Genomic DNA, 19,195 nt, shown 5'->3' with positions numbered 1-19,195 from the left:
CCCCCCCACTCCACCCCCCCACTCACCCACCCACTCACTCACCCACCCAACCACCCACTCACTCACCCACTCACCCACTCACCCACCCACTCACCCACTCAACCACCCACCCACTCACCCACTCACTCACCCACCCACTCACCCAGCCACTCACGTACTCACCCCCCACTCCCCCCCCCCACTCACCCACCCACTCACTCACCCACCCAACCACCCGCTCACCCACCCACTCACCCACTCACCCACCCACTCACCCACCCACCCACTCACTCACTCACTCACCCACCCACCCACTCACCCACCCACCCACCCACTCACCCACCCACCCACTCACCCACTCACCCACCCAACCACCCAACCACCCACTCACTCACCCACCCACTCACCCACTCACTCACCACTCCCCTACCACTCACTCACCCACTCACTCACTCACTCACTTACCCCCTCAATCACTCACCCACCCACCCATACACTCACTCACCCCACCCCACCCCCCCACTCACCCCACCCCCCACTCACCCCCCCCTCCACTCACCCGCCCCCACTCACCCCCCCCACTCACCCCCCCCCCACTCACTCACCTCCCCACTCACTCACCCACCCACTCCCCCCCCCCACTCACCCACCCTCTCACCCACTCGTTTGGGGTTGATTCAGCCTGCGAACACAAAGCATACCCAGCCTGCATACCCCCCCCACTCACCCACCTACTCACCCACCAACTCACCACCCACTCGCACTCCCCCACTAGAATCTCCCCACTCACCCACCCATTCACCAACCCACTCACCCCCCGACTCACCACTCACCACCCTGAGTTGCGGAATGCCGCAACTCAGGGTTGGACGTCGCAGCAAACCGGAACGGTCACGGGCAAATAAAGAGACAAAGCTCCCCTAGGTAGCTGTGTGTGTAGCTGTGCGTGTGTTGCTGTGTGTGTGTATGTGGGTGTGTGTGTATGTAGGTGTGTGTATGTAGGTGTGTGTATGTAGGTGTGTGTGTATGCAGGTGTGTGTGTATGTAGGTGTGTGTGTTTGAAGCTGTGTTTGTAGCTGTGTGTGTGTAGTTGTAGGTGTGTGTGTAGGTGTGTGTAGGTGTGTGTGTCGTGTGTAGGTGTATGTGTAGCTGTTTGTCTGTAGCTGTGTCTGTAGCTGTGTGTGTATAGCTGTGTGTGTGTAGTTGTGTGTGTAGTAAGTTGCAAGAGGCTTGGACGACGGGGTCGGAGGCACACTTATTTATTAACACCAACTTGTGCACAGTAACGGGTACACACAGCACTTGAACGGGTATCGTCCCCTTCACTCGTCTAACAGGGAGACACCACGTCTAACCCCGCTAACCTACGCCCGAGTCCTCCACTACGGAGCTAGGGGAGGCTACCTATCCCAGCCCTGGTCAAGCTGGGATCCCGGCACCCTGAGTCTCCAGACCGGCTCTTATAAGAACGTCAGTCTGGGCTCTCGGGGCCACGCCACCGGCTTGCCCTGGTTGGCCCTGACAAGGACAGCGAGCCAGCGGAGCTCCGGGGCCTATTCTAGCTGGTCTTCACTCTTCGCTGGTTAAAGCTAATACTCGACCTCGAGCCCTCCGGCTCACCACCTTTTATAGCACTCGGCCCCCGGGAGGGGCCCGTGGGGGATGCAGGTGCGGACGTCGGTGTGAGCACCTCCTCTGTGTACGGCCCTAACCACGCCCCTTGTGTTTTTTAGCCATCCGTGCCCATACACAATTACACCTCTACATCACCCCCCCCCCCCCCTGTACAGCTCGCAGCCGTCCCCGGCTGCAACAAAATCACAATAAAGGTGCATCCCCCCCCAAAACCGTGTGTGCCTCGCGTAATTTTAACAAGAACAACAACAATAACAACAGGAAACAGAAAAAACAACCCGACGCACCCCCCCTGAATAAATACCCCATTCCGCAAAACCAACATATATACACGCACTCCGGACGCCCCCCCCCCTTCTTCCGCAAGGGCCCCCCCAACGGCCGACCTCACAAAAGTCTGCGCGTTTTAGCGCACGTTCTCGCGGCGGGCCCGTCACAAGGGCCCGCCCCGGCTCGCCCAGTGGCGGGTGTCGACAGTCCGGGTGCGAGAGTGTCCGGCTTCGCTGCTGAGTGACCCCCGACCCCCCCGGGAGGGGTTGGCAGTCGTGGACCCGTCACTCCTGGTGCACCTGGAGATGGAACAGTCGGTGTCAGGTTAGGCGAAAGCAGCGAAGCCGGGGAGTCGGCGGACCCCTCACACGTTTGGCCATGCGTGTGTGTGTGAGAACCCTGGGGCGGCGCAATGAACGGTTTCAACCTGGAGGGGTGCACGTACCACTGACGTTTCCCCCCACTTGACGTGTACACATTGCGGCCGCAAGACCTGTATGACCTCCATGGGCCCCCGCCACGGCCGCACCAGCTTCGACGAGGTCGCCAGTGGCACCTGGGGACAGTGCAACTATGCCCTGTCCCCTGGTTTCCATTGGAACACATGTGCCCGTCCCAGCCTAAGCCTCTCATTCGCCTTTTGGCGGAGTTCAGAATTTTGCACGGCCGCTTCCCGCGCCTCTGTTAATTTCCCGATGTTAAATTTAACGTGGTCGGACAATTTAGACATCGCCTGAGGCGCCGAGAGCTTCAGCTGAGTCATCACAGGCGGGTTAGCCTCGCGGCCATACATTAAAAAGAAAGGTGAAAATCCGGTGGCCGCATGGGGAGCCATCCTGTAGGCTTGCAACACACCCGCAATGCGAAGGTCCCAATCTGTCTGTGATTCCAATACCTGCTGGGACAGCATGGACGTGATAGTCCGATGCAGCCGTTCCACCATCCCGTCAGTTTGTGGGTGATATGGGGAGGTCCGAATTTTCTCCGTACCCAAGAGGTTGCACACCTCGCGGAGGAGTTTCCCCGAAAATGTTTTACCCTGGTCAGTCAGCAGCCGTTCCGGAGCACCCTTGTCAAGGACGTAGCCCTGGACAAAGGCCTCTGCGACGGCTGCTGCCGACTGGTTGGCCAGGGGTCAGGCCATGGGCCATCTCGTGAAGTATTCGACCCCTGTCAATAAGTACCTGGGTGTAGCGGGAAATGGCCCGAGAATATCCAGAGCAACGAGCTCGTTAATTCGGGAAACCTTTATGGACTGCAGCGGAGGGTTGGACCCCCTCGCTGGTGGCTTCCGCTGTGCGCATTGAGTGCATGACCCCAGGAGATTCCCCACGTCCCTTGCCATGCCCGGCCAGAAGAAATCGAGCTGGAGCATGGCAAGGGTCTTGTGAATCCCCAAGTGCAGGAGCCGCTCAAGCGCAGCCCACACCACTTTACCCCTCAATGCTGCAGGCACCACCAGCCGTTGGCGGCGGGATTTCCCGTCCCAGTGCATTAAAAGCCCCTGGAACAACCCCCACGAGTCAACGTTCGCCGCCCCCTGACCAACCCCCCCGATGCGACGGCGCAGAGCGAGGAGGGAGGTGTCCTCCATTTGGAGGCGTCACCACTCCGCAACAGACAACCCCAGCAAGGAATCCCTCCCTTCTTGCTCGATAGGGCCCGAAGTTGAAGGCGCATCTGCGGCGGCCACAAGGACCGAATCTGTGGTCACGTTCGGGGGCCTACAACGCCCCGAACCCGAGAGGCAAGCGCACTCCGAAGTAGGCGGCAACCATGACAGAGCGTCAGCGTTCGTATGGCGGACGCCCTTACGGTATGTGGTGACAAAGTCGTAGTCTTGGAGAATCTCCAACCATCGAGACAACTGTCCCGATGGTTGTTGAATCCGCAGGGCGTACTGTAGAGCCGCATGATCTGTACGGACGGTGAAACGTCGTCCGTACAGATACGGGCAATACTGCTGAATGAAATAAACGATCGCCAATAGTTCACGACGGGTAACGCAGTACCGTTGTTCCGCCGGAGACAACACCCGACTACCATAAGCCACCACATGCTCTACGCCACCAATGAGCTGGGACAGCACGCCCCCAATGCCCGTGTTACTTGTGTCTGTATCGAGCAAGAAGGGTTGTGAGAAATCGGGATAATTCAACGGCGGAGCCCCCACCAGGGCATCCCGGAGGGAGCGAAAAGCAGCCTCCTCCTCCGGCCCCCAACGAAACCTGACTCCCTTGGACGTCAAGGCATGCAAGGGTTTCGCGATCATAGCGAAGTCAGCCACAAACCGTCGGTAGTACGACGCGAACCCAATGAAACTCCTGACCTCCCCCACCGAGGTGGGAGTCGGCCAGGAGCTGACGCATTCCGTTTTGGCGGGATCGGTGGATATCCCCGAGCGACCAACAATATGACCCAAATACCGCACCGATTCGCGGAGCAAATGGCACTTCTGCGGTTTAAATTTCAAATTGGCATCCCGCATTTTGAGAAAAACAGCACGCAACCTCTGGAGGTGTTCATCGAACGTTTTGCTAAAGACGATGACATCGTCCAAGTAAATTAAACACGAATCCCATTGCAAGCCCGCCAAGACCAGTTCCATTAACCGCTGAAAAGTTGCCGGCGCAGAATGTAAGCCCATCGGCAAGCGGTTAAACTGGAAAAGGCCGTGCGGTGTACGGAAAGCCGTCTTAGGTTTAGATTCATCATCCAGAGGAAGCTGCCAGAATCCAGAAAGTAAATCCAAGGTGGAAAAGAATCACGCCCCCGCCAAGGCATCAAGCGACTCATCCATTCGAGGTAGCGGGTACGCGTCGGCTACTGAAATTTTGTTCAACCGGCGAAAGTCGACACAAAACCGCAGTGAGCCATCGTGTTTTTTCACCAAAACGATCGGTGCGCCCCACGGGCTGTTGGAAGGGGATATGATATCGGCGGCTAGCATGTCGTCAATGGCCGATTTGACATGATCCTTTTCGGCGGGACTCAACCGAAAGGGATTTTGGCGGATTGGCGCGCTGTCACCCGTGTCAATGTGGTGTCGCAGCAATTTAGTACAACCAATATCAAATTTGTGTCGACTAAAAACGTCGGCAAACTCTTTCAGGAGAACTCGCAGCCTCTCACACTGTGAGTCGGACAGGTCCACTGATCCCGCGCAAAGCGCATCCAGCCATCCGTCATCACAGTCCGAATGTGGTCGCGACGGAGGATCGGTGCTCACCTGACCCACGAGAGGTTCCTCATAGGGTGCCGGCGTTGCGTGTGCAAGCACGGTCCCTTGAGGAACCACGGCCGTTCGCGATCCCACATTAAGGACTGCAATGAAGGGATCCCCAACCCCTTTCACCATGGTCTGAGCCGCTATCAAATCAGGTCCATTGACCCCGGCTCGAGATGGTCCCAACAAGACCCCCCGATCCGCAACCCCCTCAGCAAACGGCCGACGTAACCTAAGAGGGACGAGCATCTGAGCTCCCGGGGGCACGCGTACAGTTCTCGCCACGAGCGCCTGCACGGTCGCAAATGCCTGACGCTCCATGGCGGGGGAAGACAAAAATGTTACATGTCGGCCCGACGGGAGTTCGATGCACCCCTGGTCGATCAATATACGGATAGGCACGGAACCGCCAGCGAGGAGGAAACCAATACAGGCCCGGATAATTTAATGTCCCCAATGCAAATTTTGGCGCGGATCTGCCCAATGATGCCCAGCGAGCCCGCGTTAGCAGCATAGCATGGCACGTCAATGGGGAGCAAAGGACGGCTTTGAACGGGAAGGATGTTATAAATCAAATCAGATATAATGGTCGCCGATGCTCCCGTGTCAATTAAAATCCGCACCTCAACCCCATCTATGTGACCGACCACGACTGACGACCCCGCCGACGCTGCAACGACACGATGGGCGAGCTCCGACCACTGGCCTGGTTGGAGCGCTCACCGCATTTCCGAACAATCTGACGCAACGCCCGGCGAATTTCGAGCCCTGTTTGTTTCAGCGAGTGAGCGTGTGACAGATGTGTGCACGGGCCAAACGTGTGAGGTGCCACGACTCGCCGTATTTCTCTGCTGGAGCTTGGGTGGAGGCGGCGCGGCGTCCTGACGAGGTGTCGCCCCGCGCTGACGAGGAGCCGGGCATCCTGAAGCCACGTGGCCTTGAAGGCCACAGTTGTAGCAGAGTGTGAGCGCCCCAGATGGCTTGGGCTGCTCCTGGTGGCTCGGTCCGTTCCGAGCCTGTGGTCCCACAGATCTCCATTCCCCCCGCCGCTCCACCCCGCAGACCTCCTCCGATGGGAGGGTGGTAGCCGCCATGGCATGGCCGGCCACCCCCTTGGCGGCCTTGCGACGCAGGGACCGCAAGCCCCCGTGGATGTGGCGCGCGACCAGCAAGGAAGACATCTCTGTGTCGTCTTGAGCCAAGACGGCGACGTCCAGCTCGTCCGCGAGTAGCAACAGCTTTTCTGCCACCATAGCGTCCACTCCCTCCTCGTCCATCCGTGGAAAAGCTGCCTTCGCCAGGGCCAGGAGAGCCGTCCGGAAAGCCAGAGGCGATTCGTTGGCGCCCCGATGACGATCGTGGAACAGCTGCCTGCAGTCCGAAGGCGGGCCGTAGACAGCTGACAGCAGCTGCAGCGCCAAGTGCAGCGTGGCGCGCTTTTCCTTAGGAGCCGAGGTGAGGGTAGCCAGGGCGTCGTTGTCCAACATCGCCGGCAGCGCGCGTAGTGCTTCGGCGTCCGTCCAGTTTGCCATCTTCTGATGAGCGATGAACCGTCTCTTGAAGCCGCCCCAGTCCCCGTCCACGAATTCTTTGAGAGGCGACAGTCGCTGCTGTAACGCGACGTCCGTGGCTGCGGATGGCGCTCCGTCGTTCCCGGCACTCGGTACAGTGTGGGCGGGCCGAGCGTATGGCATCGCCGGTCGCTCCGTTGTTGACGCGCTGGCCGGTGTCGATGACGTCACGGCCTCTGCTTGGCCCTCGGCGGTCACCTGACGCGGGCCGGCCCCGCCCTCTGCACCCACTGTAGCGATGGCGGGAAATTTGAGTGCGAGCCGCGTCGGGGTGGCGGGAAACGGCGCCGCGCAACGGCTGCCGTCGTCGTCCCGCGCAGCCCCTCCAGCCCCCAGCCGCGTGATCTCCTCCAACGTGGCGGCCGCAGCGTAGAGCAGCTCCGCCAGGCGGGAGTGAGCCAGCCGAAGTCCGTCGGCCGACGCATCCCACCCTTCCTGTCGTAGCGGCGCGGGTGTACTTGGCCCCGGCTGATCGGATCCGACCTCGGCCATCTCTGGTGCCGAGTCAGCCGAGGTGTCCTCCATCTCCGACTCCCTGGTACGTGTTGTCCTTCGTGTGTCCATTGTTGCATGATCACTTCTGACCCCAGATGTAGTAAGTTGCAAGAGGCTTGGACGACGGGGTCGGAGGCACACTTATTTATTAACACCAACTTGTGCACAGTAACGGGTACACACAGCACTTGAAGGGGTATCGTCCCCTTCACTCGTCTAACAGGGAGACACCACGTCTAACCCCGCTAACCTACGCCCGAGTCCTCCACTACGGAGCTAGGGGAGGCTACCTATCCCAGCCCTGGTCAAGCTGGGATCCCGGCACCCTGAGTCTCCAGACCGGCTCTTATAAGAACGTCAGTCTGGGCTCTCAGGGCCACACCACCGGCTTGCCCTGGTCGGCCCTGACAAGGACAGCGAGCCAGGGGAGCTCCGGGGCCTATTCTAGCTGGTCTTCACTCTTCGCTGGTTAAAGCTAATACTCGACCTCGAGCCCTCCGGCTCACCACCTTTTATAGCACTCGGCCCCCGGGAGGGGCCCGTGGGGGATGCAGGTGCGGACGTCGGTGTGAGCACCTCCTCTGTGTACGGCCCTAACCACGCCCCTTGTGTTTGTTAGCCATCCGTGCCCATACACAATTACACCTCTACACGTGTATAGCTGTGTGTGTAGCTGTGTGTGTAGCTAAAACAACCCCCTACCTATTCTTGGTTATTTCGGTAAAGTCACGTAGAAGGGAAATTATAAATAATATAAATATTAAACAATATATTGGGAAGTAATAAAATTATATAAATATAAAACAATATTGGTTAATATTTATTTATTTAATTATTTCCCTTCTACGTGACTTTACCGAAAGAACCAAGAATATGAATCCCTGCAGTCACGAAAGCTTTAAATCAAAACCCCCTACCTCCTTGTGGTGCCGGACGGGCAACGCTGTCGTGGGCAGTGTTGTGGGGGGAGGGACAATTTCCGATTGGCCTTTACTCTCATGGCGCTTGTAGCCACCACAGCGGCTAAATGGGGGCTCTGGACTAGTGCGAGGGGCTGGTAACCCCTCCACCTTCAATTAATTACCACTAAACCACGACCGCAAAATTTTATTGAAAAAGAGCTTGTGCCGGAGGCCCCGGGGTGACAGGCGTCTATGACGTCTCCCAGCCAAATCCCATTTGGCGCAGCCAGGAGACTGAATCCTTACCCTCGGGGCTCCTCCAGAAACAACAAAAAACCACTACAGATGGCCACGTGGAATGTTAGAATGCTCACTGCGGAGGAGAGGCTGCGACTCCCCTGTCGGGAGCTGGACCGGTACCGCCGGGATCTCTGTGGCATTCAGGAGGTCTGGTGGACCGGCTCTGGCTCCTGCCACCAAGAGTGGTGGACAGTCCTCTACTCGGGGCAGGAGACAACAGGGAGTGGCTCTTTTTCTGAACAAAAGAATGAAGGGGAGCATGGGAGCGTGGCGGTGAGGTGTGGGAAGCTGTAAGCTCCAGGCTACTTTGGGCTTGTCTTCCCATCAACCAGAGATGAGGAGTGGTGGTTGTGGTTACTTATGCCCACATTAAAGACGAACATCCGTGGAGGGATGCAGGCAAGGCCGATAAGTCAGATGCCTTCTATGACCTCCTGTCACAGGTGCTGGCTAAAGTGGCCCCTCGGGGTAGAGTCATCTTGTTGGGTGACTTCAATACTCGAGTGGGTCATGATGCTGGCACCTGGTCTGGAGTGATTGGAAGGCATGGGCCAGATCAGCTCAATAACAACGGTAGGAGGCTGCTAGATTTTGTGCAGCCCATGGGCTTGTAATTACCAACACGGTGTTCCGGCATCTGCTGGACTGCATAGTGACGGAACAGCGGTTGCTGGCCCATGTCCTTGACACCAGGACCTACCGTGAAGCTGATCTGCCCACTGAGATGTGCCTGCCATTCTTCCACTCCAGTGGTGGGTGTACACCCAGGACCCCATTCAAACCCTAAGTGGCATGGTCTCAGCTAGCTGATGGAAGTTGCAAGCAAGAATTTATTCATAATACAGGTTTTTGGGTTAGATCGCGTTATTTATGAATGTGCCGTAACTCTTCACCACCCGACACAGCCAATCAGTAAAAAAAAGGTGTCACGTTGACAAAAGACAAATAGTTCACTACTTTAGCCCACCGGTGTGTTGAAGAGTGAATCCACAACATTTACAGTTTTTGAGTATTGTGACGTTTCGCTGGTAATTACATCCCCAGCGTCATCAGGCAATTTGCCAGAATGGTGTAGCCCTCCACTTGCTCCCGGTCTTAAATAGAGCAGAAGGTCACATTTGTTCTTCGAAACAGTGAGGAGATACCGCAGAGATCAGTGAGGAAGGGCCTTTTCTATTGATGCCCCCAGGGTCTGGAACGCTATCACAAATAAACTGCAACTTGGATGACTACCTGTGAGATCTTCACTCAAAACTGCTCTAGAGGAGTTGTACACGCCTTGCTGCCACTGCTATTCAGAATGGCCTGAAATCAAATGTATCATTCCGGATGACCGCTGCAAAGTATGATCTTGAGTTTTTATTATAGTGTGCTGATCTTTAAACGTGTATTGAAGAATATTGATACTGCTACTGATACTCCTGCTGTTATGGAGTGAATCGTTAAATTGGAATCACAATTCCTATGATCACTGTTACATTGTTTTATAGATTTATTTTGGTGATTTTGAAAAGTTTTGGTTTCGCCATGTTTGTTTGTTGTAGTACGGAGTTAGCCTGATAACTTTAATCTAAATTGTCTTATGGTTTTTATTGCTTGACTTGCATCCAACTGGGATTTTTGCACACAGTGTTGAAATGCGGTGCTTCTTCTGGAAGACTTTGCTGTTTTTTCCTGGATTTTTCTGTTGCGTGTAGTCACTTTAAGATGTTTCTTGTTCATGTTTTTGTTTGTTGCGGTTGCACCCGAGTCAAGAGCCGCATGGCTCACAGAGTTATACCTAATAAATGAAACAGAAAACTAAAAACAACAACGGAGGGCGGAGGAGCGACGCTCACAACAATGAGCGGAGCGCCGGGTAGCTAAAACACAGCAAGTTGGCACATTAGGGGGCGCAGGTGGTGCATCAGCCAGTCAGTCGACCCGTGGTACCTGCTGGGTCTGACCCCGTGACCTTTCTCCTACCAGCAGGCGCTCGTCACTTAACGTGATAGCCTCAAGGTGCAACTAGACTGGCACAAGCGTTGTGGTGACGTCACCGCCACTTAGTGGCGAATGACGGTTGTTGTTGTTGTGTAGCTGTCTGTGTGTGTAGCTGTGTTTGTAGCTGTGCGTCGTGATGACGTGATGACGTGATGACGCGACGTGAAGTGAAACGAGGAGACGCATTCAAGGCAACTTTTGATTTACTGCGTTTGCCTTTTAAACGAAGCGTACACATTCATTTTACATCATAAAGAGGCCACCATTCGAATCGGCGTTGATTCTAATCAACAGCTAAGAGCAGCATAACCCGCAAATAACATGAAGCCCCCCAACTCCCAGAATTAAACTCGCAATCGCGCTCCAATATTATCACAAGTAAAATAATCCTCATTTATTACTCAGTGGTACAACATGATAACGATTGATATATATTTATATATATATGTGTGTCTTCCAAAGCTATGACAACGCTAGCACGTTTAGTAAGCAAAGCGTGCGTGGGATCGCGACTAAAAACGAGGTCTGGTGGTGGCTGCCAGCACATTCGTACCGCGTGGTGAGCATTGCAGATTGCAGATTTGTTACAAGTGATCACTCTGTTTTGTTATCGTACGAGCAGCGGGGGTAGACGAGGCTCCTGGTGTCGGGGTGAGTTGCCCGCTGGAAAGTTTGGGGGGTTGGGGGGTTGGATGCAATTCCACGCGAGCACCGCCTCACGCTCGCTCGATGGGGAGATGGCATCACGCACTTCTGAATGCAGCAAATCGAGCGCTGTGTTTTGTTGTTATTCTTGGCTTTTTCGGTAAAGTGTTTCTTTCGTTTTTGATCATTTTTATTCACTTTATTTTGTATTTTTTTTTCTTCTATCTACGTGACTTTACCGAAAGAACCAAGAATATGAATTCCTGCAGTCACGAAAGTTTCAAGTATAAATTTGTTGTTGTTGTTGTCGCGAGGGCTGCTGATCCTCGACCCTTTGGCTAAGCGTTGACATCGCTTCGTTTACCCCACACGGCCGTGCATTCATGCCGAAGCAATGGTCACGTATCAAGGGACGTTGATCTGCGTAATGCGTGCATTATCTAATATAAGAATGTGCAGGTAAAGGATTCATATATTCACACACACAGGGTGCTTCAAAATAAAGTGAACATTTCTGAGAATTTTCAAACAACACCATGAGAAATGCGCCTCTGGTCTCTGGAGACCACTTGGAGAAGATTGCAGGCGCTCGTTGACAACGATGGCGAACAAGTGGAGACTCTTTGACTTTTTGAGGCTGTTAACATTACATTTGTTATCGTGTTTACAGTCTACTATTATCCATTCTTTTTTCCATTAAACACGATAGTCCCATGTATGTGTTAAAATAAAAAATTGAAGCACCCTGTATATGGTGTTGTATATGTCGGGTTATGAAATTTTGATAACACATTTAAAATAAAAAAATGTTTTGGAAAAATGCGTATTTCGCGTAAATTATGCCAATGTACGTACTTATACGCATATATTATGATAATCATGGAGATAATCGTATTAATTTATGCGAATGCTTGCGATTATGTTAATGTGGGCAGTTATGATAATTAGACTTAGCTTCGTTATCCAGAGTTGTATCAATCGGGATAAAACAATTATCTTTGATTAAACATTTATTGATTATCTTAGTGTGTTTATGTTATGTTAGGTCTCCAAATTCATATCTCAACGCAGGATACAGTTCTTATAATTAAAATGTGTATGCATAAACTTAGGAACGAAACACTCAAACACTTCTGTGTTATCTTCTTGGTTCTTTCGGTAAAGTCACGTAGAAGGAAAATAATGAAATAATAAAAATAAAACATAATAAAATAATTCTCACGACGTTTCGGCCACAACGCAAGCAGCCGTCCTCAGGTGAAGAATTAAACACCACCAAGCTTGGAGCGTATATTTAAGCTGGGTTGGTGGGAGAAGAGAGCCTTGACAAAGGAATTTGCATATCAATAGGAATTGAGCATTTTTATGGGAAATGCAGATATGGGATTAGTCACTACTTGTGAAATGCGTAGGAGGTGGGCGGGGGGTTTCAAAGTCATATTATGCCCGTGCATTATGCAGGATTAGCAGCATCAAAGGGAGGGGATAGGGGTAGCATTAACAAAGGGAAGGAATGTTAATACTATGTAGCTGCAGTTACTAAACCACCACGTAAAAAAAATAAAGTATAAACTACATAGTATCATCAGTATACTAAATAACCTCTCCAATAAGCTGAGCTACTAACAGTAAGTAATACATTACAATTCTATGTAGCAAAAAAAGGTATAATATGCTTCCAGCTAAACTTTTTCTCTTACATCACACGAGTCTACACCGTACTATATACTCCCATAGACAAACCCAACATTAAATTATATACTGGATTACTATACACCACCCTATACCTTCGACTATAATATTAAACTAAGTATTATTCTACCCACCCTACTGTATACCACACTGCTGTATATTCACTAAACAATTACGATACTGTATATTACCGTATATATTGTATTAAACATTACAATTTTATACTATTTATACAATCTGCTATACACTATACCATTGACCATCGCCTGAAAGATACTAAGAGGAAGCAACGAAATATGTCAATGGGAGAGTGGTGGTAGGAGACTTGCAGCGGAGCAAATAATCCATTCCCTGTGGAGAATACAAGATATATAGTCAAAACCAGTGAGTGGATTGCGGTCTGAAAGTCACCGTAAACGTGAACACAATCAGTTAAGATCCGAAATGGTTTATTACGTCTTTCCAATTATTGCTGAGCCAGAATCCATCTTCTCGGTTGAAATTGTCTCTGTGTTTGTATATGTGGATCGCCTCATGAACGAATCTCTCATGGTAGCCAGATGGCTTGCAGAGAACCTCTGTCTTGGAGAAGTCAATGTCATGTGAGCCCACTGAATTGTAACAGTGATCTGCCACGGCCGAGGTGTTTGTCCTACCGTGTTTCAGGTCTGCTTTATGTTCACGGATGCGGTCCGAGACATGTCGTTTGGTTTCTCCAATGTAACTGCTACCACAGAGGCAACTTAGTTTGTAGACGCCAGGGTACTGTATGTTTGGAACCACATCTTTTACAGACGGGACCAGATCACGGATTTTATGTACTGTGTTGAATCGGACCTGGATCTTGTGTTTAATCAGGATTTTGGAGATATTTTTTGTGACCCCAGCAATGTAGGGTAAGGTGATGGTTTTGAAAGGCTCCTCAACAGGATCCTTCTTGATGGTTGGAGTGATGGCTTTGCGGATCGTGTAGTCGGAGTAACCATTAGCCTTAAGAGCTTGGCGTACGTGTTTGAGTTCACTGGCAATGTGTTCCTGGTCGGAGATGCATTGGGCTCTATGGTATAGCGTCTTGATGAGGGAGTTCTTCTGGGATGGATGGTGGTGGGAATCCGGTTTTAGGTAAGCATCCGTATGGGTGGCTTTCCTGTAGACAGAATGGCTCATTGAACCATCAGGTCTCCTTTAAATTAGGACATCCAAAAAGGGTAGCTTGCCATCTTTTTCGACTTCCATGGTGAATCTGATGGCTGGGTGTATGGAATTGATGTGGTCGAGGAATTGGTCTAGAGCAGGCCGGCCATGTGGCCAGATGACAAAAGTGTCATCTACGTACCTCTTCCATAAGGTCGGGCGTAGAGTGGCAGTCTGGATGGCGTCAGTCTCAAATTTCTCCCGCGTTCCCTCTGAGTGCTTGTCATCTCGAGACTCCTTAATACGTATTTATGGCTGGCATGTGTTTGTGCCGAACCATTGGAAGACAAAGGTGGCTGAGGAGGCTTTGGTTCTATGGGAGACATTATGTGGTCCTGTGTGTTAGATTTATTCCTTGTATCTCTTATGAGTTACCCCCGGTCTTAATATTGTGGTTATTATTCGGTTCATGTTTAATCGATATTCGTAATGCTCCTCGTTACGTCATTATTTTGAGGGTTTTGCCAAGCTTCGTTATGAGTCTGTCTCCATGGATTAGTGTTTTATTTTGAGTTATATTTCGATGCTGGGTAATGGCAGGGCTCATGTATTTGGTTCATTTTGGTGAGGTTACATAGATAGAAAGATACAATACAAAATAATATATGTGTGGTGAATACGAGTAATATAAGGGAATTAATCATAAAGCCACTATTGTAGACTACAGTCTTATCACGTTGATTTGTTCTTTTTGCTGAGTTTCAACTTTTTACCGTTGAAAAAAACTCGAGTTGTAACGTTGTTTGTATCTGCTCTGAGCGTGTGTTTTCCTCTGGCCCCGCATATTTTGTGCACCTCCAGACGTTTGGGGAATGTTAGGTCAAAGACCTTTTGTCAATCTGGAGATTTCCAGATAGTCGCTGACCTCTCTTTGCTCCGAAGTTTGTTGTTGAATGGTATATGAATTTGTTAAAAGGGGCATAAATACAACAATGGTAATGTGTACATTAACTGTAATTAATTGTTTATTCATGTGTCTACGTGATTAATAATGATTGCCATATAATCCAAAACACCGATAATTATTAGCAGGTTCCATACTCTTGTTTTTTTTGGTAAAGTCACGTAGGTTAAAACTTGATACAGTAATTTTGCTGTGACTGTTCCACCTGAAGACGGGGGCTTGTGTTGCCTCCGAAACGTCGTGATTTAATGTATTTGTTTTCGTTTTCCTTTTTTAACCTACGTGACTTTACCGAAAAAAACAAGAGTATGGATCCTTGCAGTCACGAAAGCTTCAAATATTAGCAGGTTCCTCGAGCATTTCTACATATGAATGCCCGTTTTTTAACTACATCTATTTTATCACCACCCTAATTGCTGCCAGTATAGAACGATGTTCAAGGTTTTGGCATTTGTATTTTACCAATTGCTCTTTTGTAGCGAGAAGCAGTTGCCGCGATGCAGCGGTCTCTTCGTGCAACATCTCAAAAAACCAGCGCATGAGTGCTTCAAATTTGTCATTACAGTGGGCGTCAAACTTCCACGTTTTGAACTCCGTGGCCTTCGCCTTGGACCACTTCATGCGATTGTCTCCCCAACAAACTGACGAATCATCCTCGAATAAAGCCACTATTGTAGACTGCAGTCTTATCACGTTGATTTGTTCTTTTTGCTGAGTTTTAACTTTTTTTACCGTTAAAGAAAACTCGAGTTGTAACGTTGTTTGCATCTGATCTGAGCGTGTGTTTTCCTCTGGCCCCGCATATTTTGTGCACCTCCAGACGTTTGGGGAATGTCAGGTCATAGACCTTTTGTCAATCTGGAGATTTCCAGATAGTCGCTGACCTCTCTTTCCTCCGAAGCTTTTTGTTGAATGGTATTTTACGACCTCCAGATGCTTGGTGTGGCTTGTGAGGGGTAGAGTTGAGAGTTTTGGGGGTATCTGTTTTTATATTTTTTTATAAAAAAATATTGGCCGAATTATTCTTTATATGAATTTGTTAAAAGGGGCATAAATACAACAATGGCAATGTGTACATTACCTGTAATTAATTGTATCTGCATGTGTCTACGTGATTAATAATGATTGCCCTATAATCCAAAACACCGATAATTATTAGCAGGTTCCATACTCTTGTTTTTTTGGTAAAGTCACGTAAGTTAAAACTTGATACAGTAATTTTGCTGTGACTGTTCCACCTGAAGACGGGGGCTTGTGTTGCCTCCGAAACGTCGTGATTTAATGTATTTGTTTTCGTTTTCCTTTTTTAACCTACGTGACTTTACCGAAAAAACAAGAGTATGGATCCTTGCAGTCACGAAAGCTTCAAATATTAACAGGTTCCTCGAGCATTTCTACATATGAATGCCCGTTTTTTAACTACATCTATTTTATCACCACCCTAATTGCTGCCAGTATAGAACGATGTTCAAGGTTTTGGCATTTGTATTTTACCAATTGCTCTTTTGTAGCGGGAAGCAGTTGCCGTGATGCAGCGATCTCTTCGTGCAACATCTGAAAAAACAGCGCATGAGTGCTTCAAATTTGTCATTACAGTGGGCGTCAAACTTCTACGTTTTGAACTCCGTGGCCTTCGCCTTGGACCACTTCATGCGATTGTCTCCCCAACAAACTGACGAATCATCCTCGAATAAATTGCATGGCTCTGCTTGTAAATGTTTGGTTTCTCTGTCACTCGTGCCGTGAAGGCCACTTGGCTGGTGGCAGCTGTGGTGCGCCTTTGTGTCGTCATCGTTCTCGTCATGACCCCGTGACCCCCAGCACAGAGCCCCACGCCAGAAGCATCGCGCCGTGCAGCCAAGACGACTTTGGACCCTCTCGTCTGTCGACGGGTCCACAAATTTCACGCTGTCGGGGTCTCCCTTTTACTTTGTGTCATTGAGCACTTCCAGGACGCTGTCACGAAGTAAAGAGATGTCCATTTTCGATACATCTTGTTCGTCTAAGCAGCTGTTGTATTCGAGGTCTTCGGCATCAGTCAGGTAATCACGAGTGAATTTCTGCACTGATGCGATGTCCTGACAGTTCCGGATTTCCTGAACGACGTGCTTCAGTTCAGCGGCGTACGTCGCCTTAAACGCCTCGGTCGTTTTATCACAGACGTGGCTGTCGACCCTCTTGGAGAACTACTTTTCGATGGTGCAATTTGGATGTCTGAAGTGCTGCAGCGCCTCTTCGGTTTGTTTGTTATCGACCTGGGTGGCCAGATGCTCAAAGTAGGTGAGGCGCACCTTCTCGCTATTGGTTGTCCAGTGCAAATTCAGCACGGCTTCTACCTTTTGGCGATTTCCAGACTTAATCGATCTCTGTCGAATAGCGTCCAGGAAATATTTGGCAATGATTCTCGCTTCGGAAGCAGATGAAAATCCACCTCGAGGTTGAATGTCTATTATTGCTCTGAACTCATCCTTCTTTTGTTCCAGTATTGCAATTGGCCAGTGTTGTTTTTCCCATGTATCTTGACAGACTGACATGAGTTCTCCAAATTTACAGAGAGTGAATAAGTGGGCTTCCGACTTGATATCTGTGGGCAGTTTAACGTGTCGTTTCTCTTCATAAAGACGTATATATGTTTCTACTCGTTTTTTAAGTTCACGAATCATGCCATTTTCAAAATACTCAGCCTTCTTATCCTTGAGTATTTGCTTAGGCAATGATTCTAAATCATTCTCTAGCGAAGTGATATTTTCACTTGTGCTGTTATCGGTCATTTTCCTTAACCATAACCATGACCATTGCCATGGCCATTGCCATTGCCATGGCCGTGACCACTTATTTTTCTGTACTAGTTTTCTGATTCCAAATGACTTCAGAGGTGTCTTGTTACCGTATCGAGCAGGTATAGAAGGCACTTGCTCATATTCATATTCTAGCTCCTCTTTAAGTTTTCTATCATCTGGTAAATACTTTCTCATCGAAGTAGCGATCCTGGAGAGACTCGATAGAATCTTCTCAACAATAATGCTGCGTTCCTCGTCAGATACATTTCCAGCTGGCCGTTTCATCAATTCCGTTTTTAGGCATCGCTTAAATTCCTCCAAGAACTGCTCCGAGCAGCCTTGACGCACCAAGGCGGCGTCCAGTATCTGTGTGAGAGTCGTCAAAGTGGACTGGCGGATGCGATGTACGTAGCTGTTAACCGTTTTCATCATCTCGAGATTGCACTGTGTTTCTTTTGCACATGCCTGTAAACTATCGATTTTTGTAGAGACATCCTCACATGCCTCGCATCAGGATGTTTTCGATGCACCATCGTTACAGCCATAAGGCACCGCATTCAATTCTTTTTCGAATATGCTCAACGCATTTTGTTGAGTTTTTTCATTCCAATCCTGCACCTCTGTGCACATTTGTTTTTTCAGCTTCTCTGTGTGTGAAAAAAATTCCGCATCAGCGGTCTCTTTCACGGTTGCAATTCGATGGCCACGTCATTGAATTCATAAATCTCTTTGATGCTTTTTAATCGGACGGCAAAATTGTCCTTGGAGACGCAACTCCAAAAGCTCTGTAAACGTGATTGCCATTCTGAGAACAGCACCGAGCCACCCGACTTTGCACAAGTATCCAGGATCGTTTTATACAGATCCCGCACGTCCTCGTGGTACTGCTCCGAAGGGGGAGAACCAGCGCTAGCTCCGTTCTTGAACGGGCGGAATTGTTTCAGAAGCTTCCCATTCTGGATTCTGTCAGTCAGGTTCTTCAAGCAGCTAACATCGGCAATGCCCATGTCAAAATCCTTCTTCTCCATAAGCTCCAGTGCCTTCTCAATCGCTTGAAAAAATTGGTTTTGCGCTGATGACATCATGTCCGTGTTCCTCTCCGTGAGATGCTGCACCATGACGATGTCCGGCGTCATTTTAACCTCTTCGAGCCGAGCCATCACGACGATCGCGATCTGCAGGATTTCAGTCAAATCTCGCATATTCTCCCCGACGACGTTGATGGGAGTGAGGTTGCTCACGCTCATCGCAAACGTTGCGAGAATTCGGCCATTTTGTTCCGCGTTGTCGTCGCTCATTTTCTCCGGCGCCCCAAGTCCCTCGGTGTGGATGAGCACGATCGCATCGCATTTGAGCTCCGTCACGAGCTCCTCCTCCAAGAAGAGCAGCCTCATGAAGAGACCGCGGGTGCAGCGGCCAACGGAGACGGCGAATTTGCAAGCGAAGAGGGCGTTCAGGAGTGTGGATTTCCCAGACGACTGCAATCCCAGTATGGACATCACGAATATGCAGAGTGTTGGGAAGTTGCGGGAAATGTGTTGAAAGATGTCTGCCAACCACGCTCCGGGCATTTCGCTGGTGTCACCGTGAAGCAGTTCAATTGCATGGCCTTGGGTGAG

This window comes from Lampetra planeri, chromosome 45, assembly GCF_965212315.1.
Source record: "Lampetra planeri chromosome 45, kcLamPlan1.2.h2, whole genome shotgun sequence".
Classification (NCBI taxonomy): Eukaryota; Metazoa; Chordata; class Hyperoartia; order Petromyzontiformes; family Petromyzontidae; genus Lampetra; species Lampetra planeri.
The sequence above is the reverse complement of the archived record's forward strand: the minus strand, read 5'-3'. Positions refer to the sequence as shown.